The 21,019-nt window shown below is 37.5% G+C and overlaps 1 protein-coding gene across 3 annotated transcripts in view; it reads left to right on the top strand.

Annotated features, from left to right (window-relative positions):
- The first annotated feature begins 6,127 nt into the window (after positions 1–6,127).
- Positions 6,128–21,019, top strand: part of LOC133528168 (high affinity copper uptake protein 1) — a 31,849-nt gene continuing 16,957 nt past the window's right edge. The window contains exon 1 of one of the 3 annotated variants that reach the window (XM_061865428.1): positions 6,128–6,197. The gene's annotated coding sequence lies outside the window, so the exon portion shown is untranslated. Of the gene's footprint in view, positions 6,198–10,792; positions 10,953–19,158; positions 19,274–21,019 lie in introns of those variants that run through there. The other 2 variants (XM_061865426.1, XM_061865430.1) reach the window with 2 other exon arrangements.

The following is a 21,019-nucleotide window of genomic DNA, read 5'->3' on the forward strand; positions in this document are numbered from 1 at the left end:
TTGCACACGGCTCCAATCTCCTTATCGTTAGCTTTAATATCAATTAATACCACTGATAGGCGCAAGTTCGGTGGCCAGGCGAGCGCGCGTCGGCCACTTCTCCGTACCTATCTTTTATGAACACCCAAATCAAAGATAGCGTGCCGGGTGCAAAGATTTTTTATGCTACTCTGGTGCCAAATAAGCAAATAGTAGTACTTGTCAGCGGTTATCGTAGTCTATGGATGCTAATGCTTGGAATCGTGGATTTTACTTGTGTTTTAATTACCCCTTATATTCTGTAGGTTCTCGTTCTCATATACTCAAATCTTCAAACTGTAGTACCCATTTATATATACCTCGAGAGCGCAGCGTTTCGAACAACTACATAAATAATATATAAAAAAATATTATAGTACATTATTACACAAATTGACCAAGTCCCACAGTAAGCTCAATAAGGCTTGTGTTGAGGGTACTTAGACAACGATATATATAATATATAAATACTTAAATACATAGAAAGCACCCATGATTCAGGGACAAATATCCATGCTCATCACACGAATAAATGCCCTTACCAGGATTTGAGCCCGGGACCATCAGCTTCGTAGGCAGGGTCACTACCCACTAGGCCAAACCGGTCGTCTAACATATAATACATACATATAATAAAATATTTTAGTATAAGAAGATACTTTCAATATATCTTATGATACGTAGGTAATTAATTACTTACTTAACAATTTCTACGATATAGAAAGTTACTCGTACCTATAGGTAGGCTAGGCAGTTTATTTTAAATGTAATTACTGCACAGTAATCAAATATACAACAATCAGTGGACTTTGTACCTGTGGCAACAATAAAACTAGACAGAAACATAATTGTCCTACAAACATTTCCAACAATACCATGAGGTTAAAAGTCCAAATTATAATGGATTCTCTTGGTCTTGGAGTAAAACCTAAGTATTATTTTTTAGTCGAATAAGAAAAGACTATGAATACAAACATCAAACAACAAACAAAAATTTGAAAGCCGAAAAGAAAAAATCAAACATGACGTGGGACCCTTCATTTACCAAATAATGTACCAGAACCCCTAGTGTAAATTTATTCGATAGCGTAACGTGACGTACGCGTTTGCGTTAAGTCTCATTTTGTATGGGATTTAGAAACAGCGCGCCAAGCGAGACGTTTTGGAAACTCAAAATCCCATACAAAATGAGACTTAACGCAAACGTGTACGTCACGTTTCGCTATCGAATAAATTTACACTAGGGGTACAGAACACAGTAACGCGTGTAACTTGTAATGTAAGACACTGAAGTAAGAATATAAAAACATCAGTATCATCGAAACTATCTGCAAATGAAGCCATAAATTTTGCACACGCTTTGCCCGACTTCGATATGTTGATGCAGCATAATCAATCGTTACAGTTTGCGCGCGCGCATGTTACATAGCGCGCAGACTGCCATCACCAGCACTTGAGGGCCTCGAGACTCCGGGTGGAAGATGTTTGCGAGGCCCCTGACATTTGTTCTACTTAACAAAATGGTCAAGTTGCGCGCGGCGCGGAGAGCGAGGCCCCTGGGCTACTGCCCCGCGCGCCATCCTCTCTAACCTCGAGACAACACCAGCTAGTCAAATACAGGTAAGAGCAACCAACTGCAAAACTATAACCATGGCAATCAAGTTCTCACTAGGTATCATACTCATGTCAAAATGTGTTACAATAGGTAGGAACATTTATTTAATCAATGAGGTTTATAAATCCACAGAGTAAAGGTGGATGTTCAAAATAATTTTCCTGGAAAGTACCTAAGTATTTATTTATATTAACGTATTAATAAGATATACTTATTCTCTTAATTTATCTATCAGTTCAATATTTATTATACATATAGACGGACGGACCAGTATACCACTGACCTTCCTCCTCGCGTTGTCCCGGCATTTTTGCCACGGCTCAAGGGAGCCTGGGGTCCGCTTGACAACTAATCCCCAGAATTGGCGTAGGAACTAGTTTTTACGAAAACGACTGCCTTCTGACCTTCCAGCCCAGAGGGTAAACTAGGCCTTATTGGGATTAGTCCGGTTTCCTCACGATGTTTTCCTTCACCGAAAAGCGACTGGTAAATATCAAATGATATTTCGTACATTAGTTCCTAAAAACTCATTGGTACAGTCAGCATCGAAAGTAGCGGATCAAGTAACGCTTCATAAGTATCTACCATTCTCTAACAGCTTAACAAAAAGTGATGTCTTCAATATAACTAAGACTGTAAAAGATATACTTTTGAATGTAGTAAAAAATTTTTTTTTTCTATATTTGGAAAAGTTATCTGGGATATCAGATACTTTTGGCGCGTTGTTTCATCCGCTACTATTGATGCTGACTGTACGAACCGGGGTTTGAACCCGCGACCTCCGGATTGAAAGTAGCACTCTCTTACCGCTAAGCCACCAGCGCTTTTAAAATATAATCGTCTCTAATACCACTATATATAAGCTTATAACAGTTATAATCTCTTTTCTATTAGTTATCTATATAGCAGGAAAATATATGGCAATTACTATTATTCTACTTTATATGTATGTACGACAAGTGTGTAGTTTGGCAAACCGAACTCATCCCATTTTTCGGATGATGACGATAATACTATGTAGGGCAAAACAAAAGACAATATGATTGTAGCTTTTGCTACGGCTACATTATCGAGCGAAGTCACATTACCGAAAAAACGTCTTAATGTTCTTTCTACGTCGAACTATGTATGGCCACATACGTCGAGGTAAATATTTAGGGGCTAACTACATACTAAGTACATCGGCTCATTCTGAATATAAAGTTTTCAAGTATAGCCACTTGCAGAAACGTTGCCGCGAGAAAATGCCTTTGATGTGCGAGGAAACCGACATGAGTTCAGTCAGGAAAACCGGAGGATTTTCCTGAGTATTGTTTTAATTGAGTCTCTCTGCCTATACTCCAGTGATAATTGAGTATTGTCAAAGTATAACTAGTAAAAGTAGGTAGTCGTGGGGTCTCACAGGGAACCATTATACCGGCTATCAAAGACCACACTAAGACCAGACATCAAAAAGAATGGGACAGTCTGCCGGGTCTAATGCACTCAAAGCTCTTTATACAAGGAGTAGACTCCGGTTGGAGTAAAAAGCTATGGAAACAGCAAAAAACAACTCCAAATTATAACTGGGGTGTTTAGGGGCCATTACGGGGTCAGAAGAATTTTGGCCAGGATGGGACACTCCGACAACATCGATTGTCGAATGTGTGGTGAAGAGGAAGAGACAGTAACACACTGAATGTGTGAATGTCACGCCCTCGCCAGACAAAGAATTAGTCACTTTGGAGCAGGATATCTGGAACCAAAGGAATTCAAAAGGCTACTCATAAGCTCCATCAGCCGGCACATGGAAATGGTCAAAAAAGCTCTTGAGTAGCCGACGGATCTTTCCTAAGGGAGCAACTAGACAAAAGATCCCTATGGGTCGAAGTTTATCCGCAAAGGCCCCAGAAAATAAGATAGAGGATAAGATAAGGTAGTCGTTACCATAATTGTACTACTTACCTACCTACATGCAGTTCCGGCCTCAATACAGAAGCATAGAACTAAGGTAGGTAATACTTGCGCCAAAGAAGGCTCATTGTTATTTTAATATTCATTTTTATGAACTTGCAGTATTATCTATGGTACTAGCGAACATGAACGCAAAACTTAAATAAAATGAAATAAATTAAAAATTAAAAAATATATATATATATATATATATATATATATATATATATATTTTTTTTTTTAAAATAAAAATATTTAAATTATAAGTAAAAAATATGAAATTTTGAAAATAGACAAAATTAAGAATCGGGCCTTCTTTGGCTTGTAGTAGCGAAAATTTGTAGCGTCGATCACCTATTATTTTACATGATCAAAATAACTTCGATTTCCACTTGATTAACTCATTAGTCCATAATTACTTTACTTACCAATGCATCGCATGCATAAACTGACTAATCGCCCTCGTTAACTCAAAACGATGCCTTGTTCATAAAATCAATGATCAATAGTCATTGGATTGCTTACTGTCTGATTTATTGCCTATTTCATAAAAAGATTACTTACTGTACGTTTATGCGAATTGGTAAGAAGCAATAACCTAGCACTGGGCACATGGCACTGTGCAAGGTCACTTTATATTAATGTACCTACGGGACGGTCAGCATTTTAGCAGCCTAATGGATTCTAGCAGTTTGGGCTGTTTGGCCTTAGGAACGCCAATCGGGGATTATTGCATCGTTGGGTTGGGTTATATAATATAATTAGGTGTGTTGATTTAAAACCAGATCGAGTCTAAACAATGAATTCTAGTTAGATAATATTAGCTGCCAATTATAATGTGCATTTTAAAAGATAACGTGCCTTGAATAAAAATATAATGGGATTAGAGGTAAATATATAGTTACAGGTAACTACATATTTTTTTACATAAAATAAATAATTATCACCTGCAATAATTTACGGGGTGAATACATAGGTCATACTGAGCAACTTTTACTTTAGGACCAACCCCGAAATCACGAAAAAATTTCCTGTTTCATACTTTTGGCTGTCTGGCCTTGACAGTTTCTATGGGAGAGTAACATTTTTTTTCTAGATATATATAGATTCACTCTGTAAACTATTGTAGGTGACTAAATAAACAGCCTGTATATGTATATTTCGTATTGTAACTCAAGAAAATTAATAAAATCAAGTGAAATAATTCCTATAGTTTTTTTTAAATTGTTATAGTTATATTATACCTTGTGGTATCCAGATAAACGTACTAAAAGTCCTCGATTTTTACTCTACGATCAATATTTTAGGAGCTACAGGGTGTTTAAGTTTACAAAGAAACAAATACCAACCAAATAAACTATTTTGGTTTTTTTTTATTTGATTTTCATTACCCGCTCATCCGGTCACCCGCTGACCAATATATAAAAAAAACCGGCCAAGAGCATGTCAGGTCATGCTCAGTGTAGAGTTAGTAGTTACCCGTCCGTCAAAATAGTCTTTTTGCAAAAACTCAAAAAAGACTAGACCGATTAGGTTCGCTATAGTATTCGTTGAACAAAGACGTTCACGATTTTTTTCATATTATTGAGACCCATGGTTCAGAAATAGAAGATATTATTTTAGTAGAAGCGATTATTTCCAAAAATATAACGTTTATCAAAAAATGTTGCTTGTAGGCCCTCATTAGTTTTAAAAGACCTATCGAGCTATCCAACGACACCCCACATTATAGGGTTGAACAAAAAAAACATCGCGGTTTTGGTGTAGGGGGCAGCCTAAGCCAAACGGCCAAGGCATATATTTTGACTAAGGGCCGGTACCGATGCCGACTGTACTCCAACTGCAACGTCGACGCGCAGTTCCCATATAAGTTGCAGTCGAGTTGCAGTCCGTCTGTACCGGCCCTAAGGTAGAGCTTGTGAAGTCAGGCCTTGTAGAGTTTGAAGCTTGGCTCTACAAGAGATCTGATAACTTTTTGACAGTGCGAGCCTTATGGTTTCATCTTGGCTATATTTGACATGAAAATGTTTTAGATGGGATTGAACATAGTCCAAAAAGCGGATCGGCAAAAAAAATATGGAGATATTTAGTTACATAACTATATTCGACGACCCCACAGTCAATCCTATAGTTGAGTTATGACTATATTTAAGAATACCACTGTATTTTAATAAATAAAAAATAATAATATAACAATCAATGCTCACAAAATTTCATAAGAATCAGTTCAGAAATGTGACCTGTACCTATGCGAAGAACAAACAGAACATACGAAACAATTTTTAGAGACGCTTCGTTCGTGCTTCGCGAACGATCAGTAAATTAAAAACAATTATAACATAAGTACCTATACATGAGTAGAGAGGATGAGAGAGAGAGGACTACGATGTTTTAACATAGAAACTTATGTCTTCAGCGGCTTAAAATGGGCATACTTCATTGTTATCCAAGAAATCTTCGCCCCTGAGCAACCGCGTAGCTGGAAGCCCCATCGTGCACAGGGTCTACTGAACGGTTATCAGTGCGTTCAGTACACGCGTAGGCTATATATAAGGGATACTCTCGGGTACACTCGCATAATTACGAGTAGCAGCGGACAGCGCTATCTACACCACGGACATCGACCAGATAGGTAAGTGTCATCGGAACATAGCTAAATACAAACGTTTTCCCAATAAGATTACGGTAATCATTTGAATGAGTTTTCCCAGGGCAGTCTCGTCTGTTACTACTATAATATTATACTTATAATAAAATAAGGGTGACAGCTGGTAACTACAGTTACCAAAAGGAAGTGAGTGGTTAAGTGGTAGAAGGCATCAAGTTATGCTTAAGACTGCTGGTCGCTATTGTACACCTACGCTCTAATTTTTAATTTTCAATTATGTGTCTTACGCTTACTTACTATGGTATTCAACAATAAGTGACATAAAACATAAAACAACTAAGCACCATTTTAAGTTCTTAGTGAACATATATGTATGTATTTGCATACCCGTATCCGCGACGAGGGCTGCCAAATGACTTCACATACTCGTACATCACCTCCGCGTGGCAAGAAGAGGGAATGCCTGATTTACACACGGATTACTGGTACGAGTACGAGCGGTTTCTATGATTGCTAGCAAATTATACCCAAAAGCAATAAAATATACTCACGAATGTATGATTGGTTTCTGCTCTCAATATTTTCCTAAGTTTTCCCGTAATGTTAAAAAAAAATATTTATTTTCGTAAGGTTTTTCAATCCATTTCATGAAAAGTGTTGAATTTTCCAACATTACATATAAAATTGGCCCGGATACCCGTATCTGTACCCTTCAGCCATAGACAGGATAAAGACGTCGAAAGACGGATCCAAAACGTGGAGGAGCTGTTGGTCTATGAAGGAGCTGATGAAGGGCCACCTTCCTCTGACCTTAAAGCGGAAACTCGTCGACATGTGCATTCTGCCTGTCCTAACCTACAGTGCTCGAACGTGGTCATTCACCGAGGCGCAAAAGACCAAATTGAAGGTTTGCCAAAGAGCTATGGAGCGCAGCATAATACTAGAAGTAAAATGAATTGACCGAATCCGTAACTCTACGCTGCGCTCAAAAACACGCATTACTGAGCTAAGACCATGTCTGCCGCATGCACCTACAGAGATTGGCCAAAATAACCACGGTATGGGTGCTGCAAGACGGGCGAGGATCGGATAGGCCCAGACGGAGATGGCGGGACGACCAGGACGCATATCTCAACGACTGGCCGGAGATTTCGCAAACCTAAGACGAGTGGGAATCGAGGGCGAAGGCGTTTGCCCAACACTAGGACACCGTATAGGTTTATAGTATAATATAATACCTATATTACATATAAACAGCCACTTTACCCAGAAGGGGTCCATATTTCATTAGCATTAAGACTAACAAATTAATTTATGTACTTTTTTTTTCTTTCTACTACAACCTACTAACAAAATTTAAATGTATATATGCGAAATATGGAATAAATGGCTTTATTATTATTACATATAAAATTCGTACAGTTTCACTGTTTACGTTGTAGAAGCCATTTTTGCAACCAAACTACATATATATTTTCAGTTTTTCATACTGATGTAAGCATTGGATGGAAGGCACTCCAACGACTTGTAATTTGATAACGTAACTGGTGACCGAAGAACTGACGGCTTCCTCGCACAACGTATCAGTATTGCGATACAACGAGGAGATGCCGCCAGCATCCTTGGTACAATGCCTCAAGGGCCTATTTTAGATATAAGCTAGTTATATTAATCCTCTGTATACATATATCCAGTCTTTTACAAATACCGCAAATAAAATTAAAATAGTTAGACTTACCTACCACAGTTGTCAAAAACACTCGTTATTTTTTTATCTTCTTGTCTCTAGATGAAAAGAGTACTTCCCTATGATATCCATATGTATATTGTTATTGTAATTAAGAATTCGATAATGAAGTATTTTTTAAGTAGTACCTATTATTCGGGGCTACTTTTAAGTTGGTTAAAGCGGATTGGTATTTAACTATTTAGGCAAAGCATATATTTATAAGTAAAATACAATTAAAATTAAATGTCGTATTTATCACACAAGTAGTTCAAGAGATCAACAAAACTATGATAAAATTATGAACAACCAAAATACACGACTTTTTCCCTATAAAAATGTTTTATAATTAGATCAGCATAACCAAAATCACGTTAGGTTTATTACATAAAGGAGCGCAGCACTTTTAACTCAAGAAGCGCTTAGTGTACATTCAATGGTCATTGATAGATTAGATAACCGTCTTTACTAACTGCATGCACAATATGTATCTACATAATTATACTAAGTATCACTATCAACACACGAAACTGACAAGTTTTGGACATTATCTCGTCGCGATAAGATTTAAATCAGCCAGGTATACATGTGGAAGATGGTACTCCAGCCAAATATCACAGAGAGCCATCGCCGGCGCATTACAAGCATGACAAACCGAAACCAGTAGCTGTAGAAGGTTATATCACTCGCTTCCTATTTCTACTGACCGATTTACACTGAGCAAACTTAGCAGTGCCGGTGACTAAATTAAGAACTTTTAAAACTTGAATATTATTGCATTTGTACTACTAATCTTTCCTTTCCCTCAATCAAAGTTGTTTTCTTTACTACAGCAATTCATAAAATTGACTATTGCACACTTGAATTCTAAGATAAAACGTGGCAATTACTGCGGTAACATATTTAAGAATATTTTGTATCTAAGTATGTACAATCTCGGTATGTACATAACAAAATTTCGTATTTGATGAAATTGGTATAGACTAAAAAACCTAATTTCATTACATTTTCTGCACTTATATAATAGTTAATATGATGCGAAAACCAATAATATCCTTGGTGAAACTTAGTTAATCATGTCAGTTTATTATTATTTTTTTGTACTGATCATGCAACTCGCATATGTGAAGTAACTATAATTTGTATTCGCCGTGGTGCTCTATGTTATGTTTTTTATCGATGTATGTGATGTCACCTACTATTTATTTACAATAGATTCGTAGTGGGTTTTTCGTGCAGCGACGCGCGGAGTTATGGTTGGTACCGTTTCGACATATTAATGCGAACAATCAGCGTATTAAGTGCTTTGTATGTACAAAATTTAGATCATACGACGCGATACGAATTTAAGTTCCAAATAAAAATGGACAGTAGTGTGCAAATCTTGCAAAACAATAAGTAAATATGTAATAACGTTATTGAGAAAACTGGCCATTGAAATCATACGTGAATAAAGCATTGCCGTACCTGTTGATTTTTAACGTTCGTATAACTTTTTTTTTAAAGAGCCTATCAAGTGTCCCACTGCTGGGCAAAGGCCTCCCCCCTAGACTTCCAATCTCCCCGATGAACTGCAGCATCCGTCCAGTTGTTGAGAAATGAGATTTCTCATTTCTCATAACTTTTTTAAATATTTGAAATGATTTAAACTTTAAAGCTTACCCTGTAAAGGTGTTGTTACGTATTAACAACTTAGACTTTTATATGACACATGTCTGTGCAATATGAACGTCTATGATACTTAATATTCCAATAGACAAGCATCATGTAAACTTGTTGAGCTATAATCGGAATAGGATTTGTAATTAATATTTTTAAAGAACTATCTAAAAGGCTGGTCGACTTCACAGGTGACCGAAGAGCTGGCAGCTTTCTCGCACAACGTATTAGCATCGCTATACAGCGGGGAAATGCTGCCAGCATCCTCGGCACCATGCAAAGGGGCCAAATTTTTTAGACATATTTTAATTTTATTTAGTATTAGTTTTTAGTTTTAATTTAGTTTTATTTAATAGATAAGTTAGTTTATTTTTATAATGCCCAATTAAATGTATTTTGTTCTTAAATAAATTTGAATTAATATTAATTCATCGTAATAAGGTGAAAAATAGTATACATATTTATGAACTCGACTGTAGGTACGCTTTACGATTATTTACGTATTTAATTGTCTTCATACAATAGAATATTAAAACAAATCATTATCATATAAATTAGTAAAGGAGAATTTATTTACTAGACTTATACATATTAGTTAAATATGTCTGTCAGCTCAAACTGTCGTCATGTCATAGATTATTATCAATTCATTATATACAGAATAGGCATAGGTATTGAATTAAAGGACTACATTAACATAATTGGGTATGAGTTAAATGACAAAAATAGGCTTTTATCTTTTGGCGATGTTATCACTCAACTACATTGCTAACTGCAAACACATATGGAATTACCTCAATACCTACCTATCCTATATCTTGGATGACTCACTAGGTATCTCTAATTTGTTTCATACATAAGAGTGTCAGTCAGAAGGTTCTATTTTGAGCTTCATATTTTTTTACTTACCTCTAGATATGCTTCTTTTTTTTTACTTCATACCTCTAGATATTTAATTACTTAGACTTCATATCCCTTAGAAATAGAGAAGGATACCGGGAATAAAACACACAACTTTCGACTCTGTCCCAAAGAAAGGTCAAAGGTGACTGACTGCTCGTGGAGTCAAAGGCCCTTATTTGACATGTTACATCATAGAGTCTAGATTTACTACCTCAGGCAATTATCCAGCTTGGCTAAAGTTAGTGCTCAGCACATTTTGCAGTGCGGTAAGAAACAAGATACGAACTAGGTGACTGAGTGTCGCAAGCGCTGCTCGCCGCCGCCGCCGCCGCCAGACCGCGACCGCGCGCCGCCGCTACAGCACGCCGCTGACGCTACTCCCCACACATTGACAGTATCGATATAAATATCGCGAGTGTTTATTTGCCAATCAAAATTTCAAGCAACGAACTTGCTTCAAGATTTTTTAGTGATTACTGACTGAATTTTTGGTGAGTTTTTTTTAGCTAACTAGGTATTCTTTTAAGGTATTTTTAGGTTTTTGAAACTCTATTCGATAAATTAAAAACGAAATCCTAATAATATTTTTGTTTTATGTGACTTGCCTAGTCTGTTTTTAGTTTACATAAAGGAACTAAGGTACCTCAAAATTAATCTGATATTAAAGTTTGAGGTCAATAAATAAATAAAAACTTCATTTGCTAGTCGTGCGCGTAACCTTGTGTTGTTTAATTAAGTAATGCGTGTGTTTACGAGTCATAACTTAATTTGCCGGATTTTTGATTACCTTTGTTCGACTGATTAATTTCTAATTGCCTTATTGTTTACATACGGATCTTTGATATCGAAACTAGTAAAGTCATTAACGAAACTAGATTAAACGATGTCAATTACCTAGTGGCAGCTGCAGCTTTCTGAGGCAATCCGGGAATGTTGTCGGTAGACAGGTAACTAGAAGAATGCTAATATAAGAGATCACTCCTTAATATAAGAGATCACACCCACATATGTACGCTGTCACTTTTCATAGAAAATGACTTCTAGTGCACCGAGAAAATGTTGACCATTATATTTAGCCCTGTAATGCTTCGACTCTATTAAAACATTTTGATTGCTGGCTAATTCCGCAGGGTTCTTATATAGGACTTTTCAGTAAAGAGTCATCTGTTATCCCTTAAATACTTATAAATATCAATATGCCTGCCTAGTACCCAAGCTCTCTCATGTGTCCCAACTCACGAAAGTGTTAAATGTTAATTTTACAAGTAAAATAATATCAATAATTTAATTTGGTACAGTCAGCATCAATAATAGTGGATGAAACAACGCGCCAAAAGTATCTGATATTCCGGATAACTTTTCCAAATATAGATAAATCTTTAAAATTTACATGCAAAAGTATATGTTTTACCAACTTACATGTTCTACATATAGAACCACCACATTTTGTTAAGCTGTTACAGAATGGTAGATACTTTTGAAACCTTGTTTGTTCCGCTACTTTTGATGCTGACTGTACCTACCTCTCAGATAAGTAGCTAATTCAGAAGTTTATTGTCTGAGTAAATAAAAACATTAACAAACTTAACAACACTTACTATTTAGGTACTGATTATATTTAACAGTTCGGGCGCCCTGTCTCATAGATACCTACTGCAACGGCATGCCAAATGGCATTTTCTACCAGTTAATCATAGGGCCAAACAGAGATACCTATCTACCTTACGTACAGTTGGTGTAAAGAGAAAAGTTTGTTTGTATTATAGTTATATACTATGTACATACAACAAACATTTTCGTAAGTGGGTGACCGCGGTACCACAACAAAACAAACGGCCTCCGCGCATGCGATTGGCCAGGCGCAATCGACGCAACCAGCAAGCCTCTTGCGCCGATGTTGATGTTGCCCGGCGTGTTAGACCACTGTCACCATGTGCGAGTGTTATTGCGCATTGATATATAAACTGCTGTTCACAAGTTTCACAACGACCATCGAGCATCTATCGCCTCAAGCTAGCCGGCGTTAATGTGATTTCGGAAGGGTTAACCTAAATCTCAGTAGATAGCTGTGACAACAGGGCCAAATTCTATGGTTTGGTAGCCATTCAGTCTTGCTTTATCTTGAACCAAGACTATAAGAAACCTCAGTCACCGAGGGCAAACCAGAGTTTGCAAATCTTTGCACGCTCTCCAAAATGTAGGCGGATAAAACACAGACAAGTGGTAAAGACCCAATGTTCAAGTACTCTGTGACTTGACTCAAGCCTTCGCTGGACTCACCAGACTTTTTTTATACTACGTCGGAGACAAACAAGCATACGGCCCGCCTAATGGTAAGCAGTTTCCGTAGCCTATGGACGCTTGCAATTCCAGAGGAGTTACATGCGCGTTGCCGACCCTAACGCTCCGCAACCTCGTTGAGCTCTGGCAACCTTACTCACCGGCAGGAACACAACAGTATAAGTAGGGTCTAGTGTTATTTGGCTGCGGATTTTAATAAGGTAGATGTACTTCCCCAGTTGGGCTCTGCTCTAGATCTGGAATGACATCCACTGGCTGTGCCCTACCACACAAAGCGAGCATTCACAATGCCCATACCTCTCTTTTGGACGTAGTTTAAGGACGTACCCGGGTCTAAAAACAACCAGTCTATTAGTGGTTTACTGTTCGGTGCACCAGGAGTGCACAGATTGTCAGCGATGCATATCTCTGCAGCAAGTTTTACCATAAACGAGCTCTCAGTTGAGACAATGTATTGTGAACTAGCTGCATTTGCATGCGCGGACCGGTCCTCCGGCAGCCGGCATCGTAACTGTAACTATGAAATAACTGCACTAATGGGCCTAGTTTGGTTACAAACTACTGCCCAACGAGTACGTAGGTATACCACTGCAAGCTTTGCGGGTTCATGTACCTATGTAGGTAGTAGGTTCGTTAGGCACCTACGAGGATATAAATTAATTTTGCATCAAGCTGTAGGGCTAATATGGTCGGCTCGCTCGTAAGCGCGTAAATGACGGGCATGTGATAAAAATGGAACCATGCTACCACCGCAGAAACGTCTGCGAACGATGCTATTAAGCGATCCAGTGTCGTGAGTTCAAGTCTCACCCCAGTACATTTTTCCACTTTCAGTTTTATTCTAAACCTACGAATAGGTGTACTTATTTACGTTTATTTTTGTAGAGGATAGCTTTTTTCTGTGAAATGCCGACATACAATATTATGAACGAACACATACCTACATTTAATTTGTTATCATGATCGCAATGTTAGCATTTTGTCAGAATGCTAAGGTCATTAAAAAGTAAGTTTATGCATGTTTACCACATCCTATGATAACACTAGTAGTCGTAGGCATTTAACGATACGTGACGATACCACCTAACCGAATGAAGGTGTCATTCAAATACACATTATTAAATTCGTCTATATCAGTTCAGTTCATAACACAAGCTAACCGTATGAGACAAAATATACCTAGGTATTTCGTGACCCGTGTACAACTCGCTCACCGCACTACCACAAACTTTCAACTCCTGAAACAACCCTATGTGGAAGGACTTCTGGATAAAAAGCATCCTGAGTTTTTAAATCCGATTTTCGAAATTATGTAAATAAATAAATATTTGGGGACAATCTTACTGAAATCGAGCTAGCCCTAAACTAAGCAAAGCTTGTACTATGGGCATTAGGCAACGATATACATACGTATATACATAAATATACATACTTATATATTATGTACATAGAAAACACCCAAGACTCAGGAACAAATATATGTGTTCAACTAATTTGCAATTAAATTAAATACATACATATCTAAATCACTCGACTGACTATAAAAACATGTGTATCATAAGGGTTAACTGATTTATCCGTGGCGCGTCTAATGTAATGAAAACTCGTGAACCGTTGCTAAATTTCTGTCAAACACGCATTATCTCGATCCAACGCAGCGTGTAGCGTATCCAGCAAGTGTTAGCGATAAGAGGCAGCATTGATATCGCCTACTGAGTCTAAGTCTCAGTCAAACCATCATAAATCATTCATTGTTTAAATGTTACACTGACCTGTGTTTTAGGCAAATCGAATTAGGTATTAGTTAAACATTTATTTCGAAAGGATTAGCCACGGATGAGCACATCCTCACATCCAGTCAGCCAGTAACTTCAGTGACGTCACGTCAACTTTGTGACGTGACTGGCTGTCCTAGAGATTACGATACGACGTGTAAGGAATGGAGCCTTTAGTCCCATTTACTTTAGGATAAGAAATATATTATCGATTTATCTGTACACTGCTGGTTCTCACGAAAGAACTCGACTCGGCAGCGCTTACGCAGCCTAAGGTAATGCACGACAAGAGGTGTAGCTACTTTAGTCGTGTGTCTGTAATAGTCAGGCCAAACGATTGTTCTACCTGAGCATTGTTACCCATTAAGTAATGTGTAATTTAGATCCATTGTGTTGTAGATATTTGGCGGACTTATAGAGATTAAATAAGTACCTATAGGTAGTGAAAACTACTCCGTAGTTAAAGTAGCTGATAGAATATTACTATATACGAGATTCAGGAGCAGGTACAATACCAAAAAAAAAAAACATGTTTTTTGTAGCGGATTTGTTTGGCATAATTTGAAAGTCATAATGTAATGACTGTCAAATTTTCATTAATCATAATTGGTTGACTTTTCAGAAATTTCCTTAGGTTATCCTATAGATTATTGTGGAGTTTGTTTATGGCAATCCTGAAAAGTTACGCGTTTCTGAGAAAAACCAAATTATGAATAAGGAAAATGCAGACAAACAATACACTATGACTATTTATGACAAACAATACTTTATGTGAAACAATAGAGACCATTTTTGTAGAGCTGAATTTATACGGCATACTGGAAGGATTAAAACCGAACTTCAAACGTTCGAATTTCATCGAATAGGGATTTCCAATAATTAATCATCAACAATTATGAAATACATTTACCTATCTACTAATTAATCAATCGAATTGAACAGCAGCTTACATAATAATTAGCTGATCCAATTACGTGCCACTTGCGAGCGTTTATCAAATGACATGATTCGAGTATGGCCATCGGTCCAGTGGATGGCCATTGAAAGAAAGGAGCGCTGGTTCAATGCAACCGAGGAGATTACACGCAACTGACCCCAGGGCTCTATTAAGAAGGCACTACATCGGCTAGACCTGATAGCACTACCACATAGAGCGACTTACGACCCTCGAACATGACGATTAGACGTAGAAGAAGAAGAGATATACGTCATGTACCCTAAAGACCAATTGATTTCACTGATTTAACACGACGTTGGATCAAACGTGGAGTACAAATTGCGATAACTCGACTGATAATAAGACAATACAGAGTGGCTGAAAGAAGTTCTCTGACAACGAATTGTATCGAGATAAGATATAACAATCTTATGTAATACCTATTAGTCAATATAGCTGAATGTTTTGTCCAATGGCCAAATTAAAAGTAATAGTTAGCTAGCCCGCTACCTACCATAATATATGTATGTGTGGCTGCTGGCCGATCTAATCATTTAATTAATCAGTCATTCACTTTGCATATTCAAAGGTGTATTTTCGGGTTTACATGTGTATTTCACGTGTAGGCCAAACTATAAAATTTACGAGTAGTTAGAGTGATTTAACTGTACTGTAACTAAGCTCGTGTATGGGTCGGAAAACGAAAAATGCTAATTATGTATTTATCGAAGTATTTCTTTTTTTCTGAAGAGTCGAAAAGATATACAGCGTCTTTCTTGTACCCCGGCAGCGTCACTAAGTAGTAAATGTGTGATATCCGGGAACTGATCGCCCCAAGGAGCTGGTTATTGTTTCAATTGACCAAATCGCTCGCATCATGGCAATGACAACCAAGGGATACGAGGACAGCGCGGGCTACATCTTAAACTCATTTATAAAATAAAGTTAAACTCTACTCTCTGTACTGCTTACTTGTCTGAATGGTTTTTATTTAATTATGATCTCAATGGACTCCTAGAGAAAATTTCAATAAGTGTTCAGCATTCATATTTACGATTACTGCAGTTCCATATATGGCCTAAGAGATTGCGATTATCGTGACTCTACCATTAGCTCTAAGTGCTGTTTCCTAGCCATTAGCCCTTGCCGTCTAGAATGAAAATTACGATTAAAGTACTTGTTACAGTTGAAGTTGAATATATGTATGTTTACACTATTGCAACTTACAATATAAACATATCTTTGACGTCGATTACCTATTATTCTAAACGCGCCAAAATCGTCGAGTCAACAGACGTGACCTGCCGTTGCATGCGCGTGCGTCGATCTTGTCCCGTACCACGAACCACCTCGTTCGTTCGTCTATTTGCCTCTTTATCGCTCTCATGTAGTGATAGAGAGGCGAAATGGAAGAAACTTCGGTTTTCGAAGTGCGTTGCGCGCTTGCCTTAAGTATGCAAATGTCGCCCGCGCCGGGTCGTGCCGTCCGGTTTCCGATGTTGCATTAGATAATACATAATACTGTGCAAACCTGTAAGGTTTGGAATACGCCTCGCGGGTGTAAATAAAGTATTACTACGTTCAATTGACAATATTTTTAATGGTGACTTACATTATCAGTATCACATGCAATACATAATAGCTGCAGGTGTACTAAGGTACTTTACGATTTATTTACCTACTGAGTAATACTAATACAAGATAAATGAATCCAGTGATCGTAGGCACCAGAGGTACCAATAAATGGCGAATTTTTAATTTTAACATTACTTTCTCAATTGACATTTCTCAGAAATCGTATCCATTGGAAGTGATTTAATTGCATCCCTGGAAAGTGGCAGATCTGGTTCGTATTGATCATAAAGGTTTTATTGTTCCGTCACTGGCTTACAAGCCGGACGACGCACTAAAACGCGGGATTCCCAATTGCTTGGTACTTATACTTATAAAATCACGAACTAAATTAACATCAAACCATCGTTATTTGACAAAAATATTAAACTCACAATAACGACATTCTATTTTTGAAACTCTAATGTCGTTAGCAACCGATTCTGGATCCTTAATCTTCTTACCAAAACTGTACGACTTTTATCCAAGGTACTTTGCGTATCGATAACACCACCCTATGTTCAATGCAAAAGTAGGTACCCGTACTTATATGGAATAATGACCCAAGCTCACCTAGTACTCAGAGCGCAACCCGAGACTCACTATCAATTTACTAAAGTGCTCGTAAAAAGAAAACTGCAATTCGTGTAAATGGCTAGGCTAGAGCGTCGGATGGTGTATCTGAGCTTTATTACAAGGGGGTAAGGTAACGAATGGCTTGCGCAGGATCGGAGTACGCTGCAGTATCATCGGTTGCAGGTACTATGTCTGATTCTGTAGCGGGCTCAGACATTGGCAAGCCTTGCGTAATTTACTATGTTTGGCGAAACCGGATTTTACATCAGCTTCCTAAACACAAAAGTGTTTGGCAGCTAATGAGTGAGATTAGCTGGAGAAACGTTGCAATAAGATTTACGAACTGTCAATTGACCATAGCCATCAAGATATCATAAAGTTAACTTATTGGCCTATTGCATCCAATCTGTGTTAGTTGATGTACCTACAGTTAAGGAATAAATTTTACTCCCCAAAGTTTCCACATAAATTAAAAATAACTTAACCAAGTCTTCACTTAGTTATTTTATAAGCAAATCTGTCAGAGTGTGAGCTCGACTCGACAATCGACAGGCGGGCAGGCGTGCGCGGTCCGCGACCCCGGAAACAATCCGATCTGCCGCGGACCTCGCCAGGATCACATCAAACCATCTACGGGGATTCACGATCCTTGTCGCACTCCATTCAGGAAATGACAAAGTAAAACCCTGGCCGCCTGGCATCATTAATACTAGCAAACTAGTGACTGTTAGTGTCAGCTGTAGACCTTGCGAACCCTCAACCATTTAAAAAAAACCATAAACGGAAGCAACTTGAATCTGCTCACCAAATATCACGAGAATCGGTTGAAAAAATGCGACCTGTTAACGAGAACATCCGGACAAACTAAACAATTTGTACTCAAGCTTAAATGGGGACCTTCGCGTTCGCTGTCGCTTGGTCAATTATATTACGAGCAAACTTCGTATGTTTGTTTAAAATCGCGTCCTAAAGGCGAAATATTCTCTTTATTAAATAAAAAAAAATTAAAATTAAAAATTCTTTATTTCAGATCACAAAGCGATCCATATTTTGTTAGTACCATTTTAGCCTTAACACTATGTTAGTAACCTATATATCTAATACTTAGACCTACCAATAACTACTTCTATCCAGTACCCAATTAGCGGGCAGTCGAGGCGCTCGCCTAACGCCCTCAGCATGCTCGTCGTTATAATATATCTCATTTAGATTGGTGTAGTTTGAATGTCTACTAATCTAAATTAGATAAATTATAAAGAAAATATTTCGCCATGTGGTTTGAGTGGTAGAATTTTTTACAAGAAAGTACGTATTTGTTATGTTTGTGTTTTCAGTCACTCGGGTAATAATTGATTATCATATGTATTAAACTATTTTAGTCTTCTACGTTGTATGCTAACATTGTTAATTACTACGTCGTTTCATTGAAACTCGATAACAATGAAAAACAATAAGTGTAGCGTAATGAACTAGCGGTAAAATGTGGGTAAAATACTACACTCATAGTTTTCCTGTTTGATCGGCAGCGGGGAATAATCGCGTGCGTCGGGCCGCCTTGACCTTTCGCCGGTGTTTTGATTGTATGCAGGCGCAGTACTCCTCGTGAAAATATGTACGTACATTGTACACAAATCTAACTTTACAAGCAATACAAACATACTCCCCAAGTATCACTCAAGACCAATGAAAATTTAACAAATTATGAGATCTAAAGTAAGCCGTGGCTAGTTTATTCATATTCATAATTATTATTCGTAGAACCAATTAAAAATATAATTAATTTCATATTTTTATTATTGATTAAAATAATAATACATATTTAAAAAAATAGAGCTCATTGAGCTGCACGTCAGATTAGTCAGATATGACTCCAGTATGTATAGTTATGTGGTGTTACGTGTTAATAAAAACTAGTTGTAGGCTCTCGTTAAACACATAACCAGAATTAATACATAATAGAGCATAATGTATTCCCCAAAGAAACTTTGTCGCATAGTAAGTAATAACACTCGATTGTTTAGTTTCACATGACGAGGCTAATCTGCCTCAAGACAACAAAACGTGGGTGTTGTGGCTTGTGGCGACAATGCATCCGACACGCGGAGAACTGGTGGAAATTAACATTGTTTAGTTTGGGGCCACCTTGGGTGAATTAGCATATACATATATATATCTATATATAGTATTAGATTTATACAAAAAAAACACATTTCACCGATTTGCAAGACCTAAGTGATTCCATAAGAGCTCCGTCAACAAAGTTTTGTACGGAGCTCTAAAAACAATGATATTTAAGAGCCGTGCGCGTTGGAGGGACTGCCATCTTGTGGCCTGAGTCGGAAACTTAAACTTTACATTGACGTTTCATGCCGAAGCTGGTGCTGCCCTCTACAGCCCGCGTACGTTTTCTTGTGCATTGTAGGTTCTGCCATCTTGTGTCCTACTTTGGAAGCTTAAAAACTAGACATTATTGCCCCCTACAGTTCATGCACGCTCACTATTGTTTATAGTTATAGGCATTTAAGTAAATAACAGACACTTAATGTAAACCCAGAAAAGCAACTAATAAGATTATTATGAATTAGAGAGTACCTAATACTCTATTTAATTCCGGATACCACTGTACACTTTTAGAGTAAACATTTCTTACTGTACGTACTGTACTGTAGTACTCAAACGATGTTGTATTCGATGTAGTTCGGTTACATTTTCAGAATGGAAGATCAGACTCACACCCGATATAATTATTCTTTCCAATCTTAGAATCACTAATTTACACATAATTTAAGTATTAGTATTAGTTTTAGTTCCATTGATGATTTACACAGATATTTTTCTGTAGCAAAACATGACATTGCCGAAAAACAATTATTGTATAAAAATATAAAATGGTAAATTTAAAAATGTTCGTTTTACGATTCTTTTTAAAATGTCAGGGCCTACACAAAACAATCCGATAGGAAAAAAACAAGGTTTAAAATGTTGGAACTAATCGATAAAATCTGGTTCAAAACATTTAAAGTACTCACCACGTTATCAGTAATCGATCAAACTGTATCGTGCCTTAACATCCACTAGGAGGTACAGTGATATGATAACGTTGTATGTCTGTCTGTCGGTGGGACAGGAGCTGGTTGTAGCGGTCTCCCTATCGCGGCGTATCGCGGTCAACAGCTGATAGTAACCACTGTTTGTTGAATGCTGTTTACCTATGGCCATATCGAATAACTTATTATTAGTATTTTATTGGATCGTTCATTTGTCATTTCTAATTACCCATAATTGTGAGTTGAAGGGCAAACGACTACTTCTGCAGAAAGTTGTGGCTACAAAACGCTTACATCTTACATATTAGACG

The sequence above is a fragment of the Cydia pomonella genome, chromosome 19, assembly GCF_033807575.1.
Source record: "Cydia pomonella isolate Wapato2018A chromosome 19, ilCydPomo1, whole genome shotgun sequence".
Classification (NCBI taxonomy): Eukaryota; Metazoa; Arthropoda; class Insecta; order Lepidoptera; family Tortricidae; genus Cydia; species Cydia pomonella.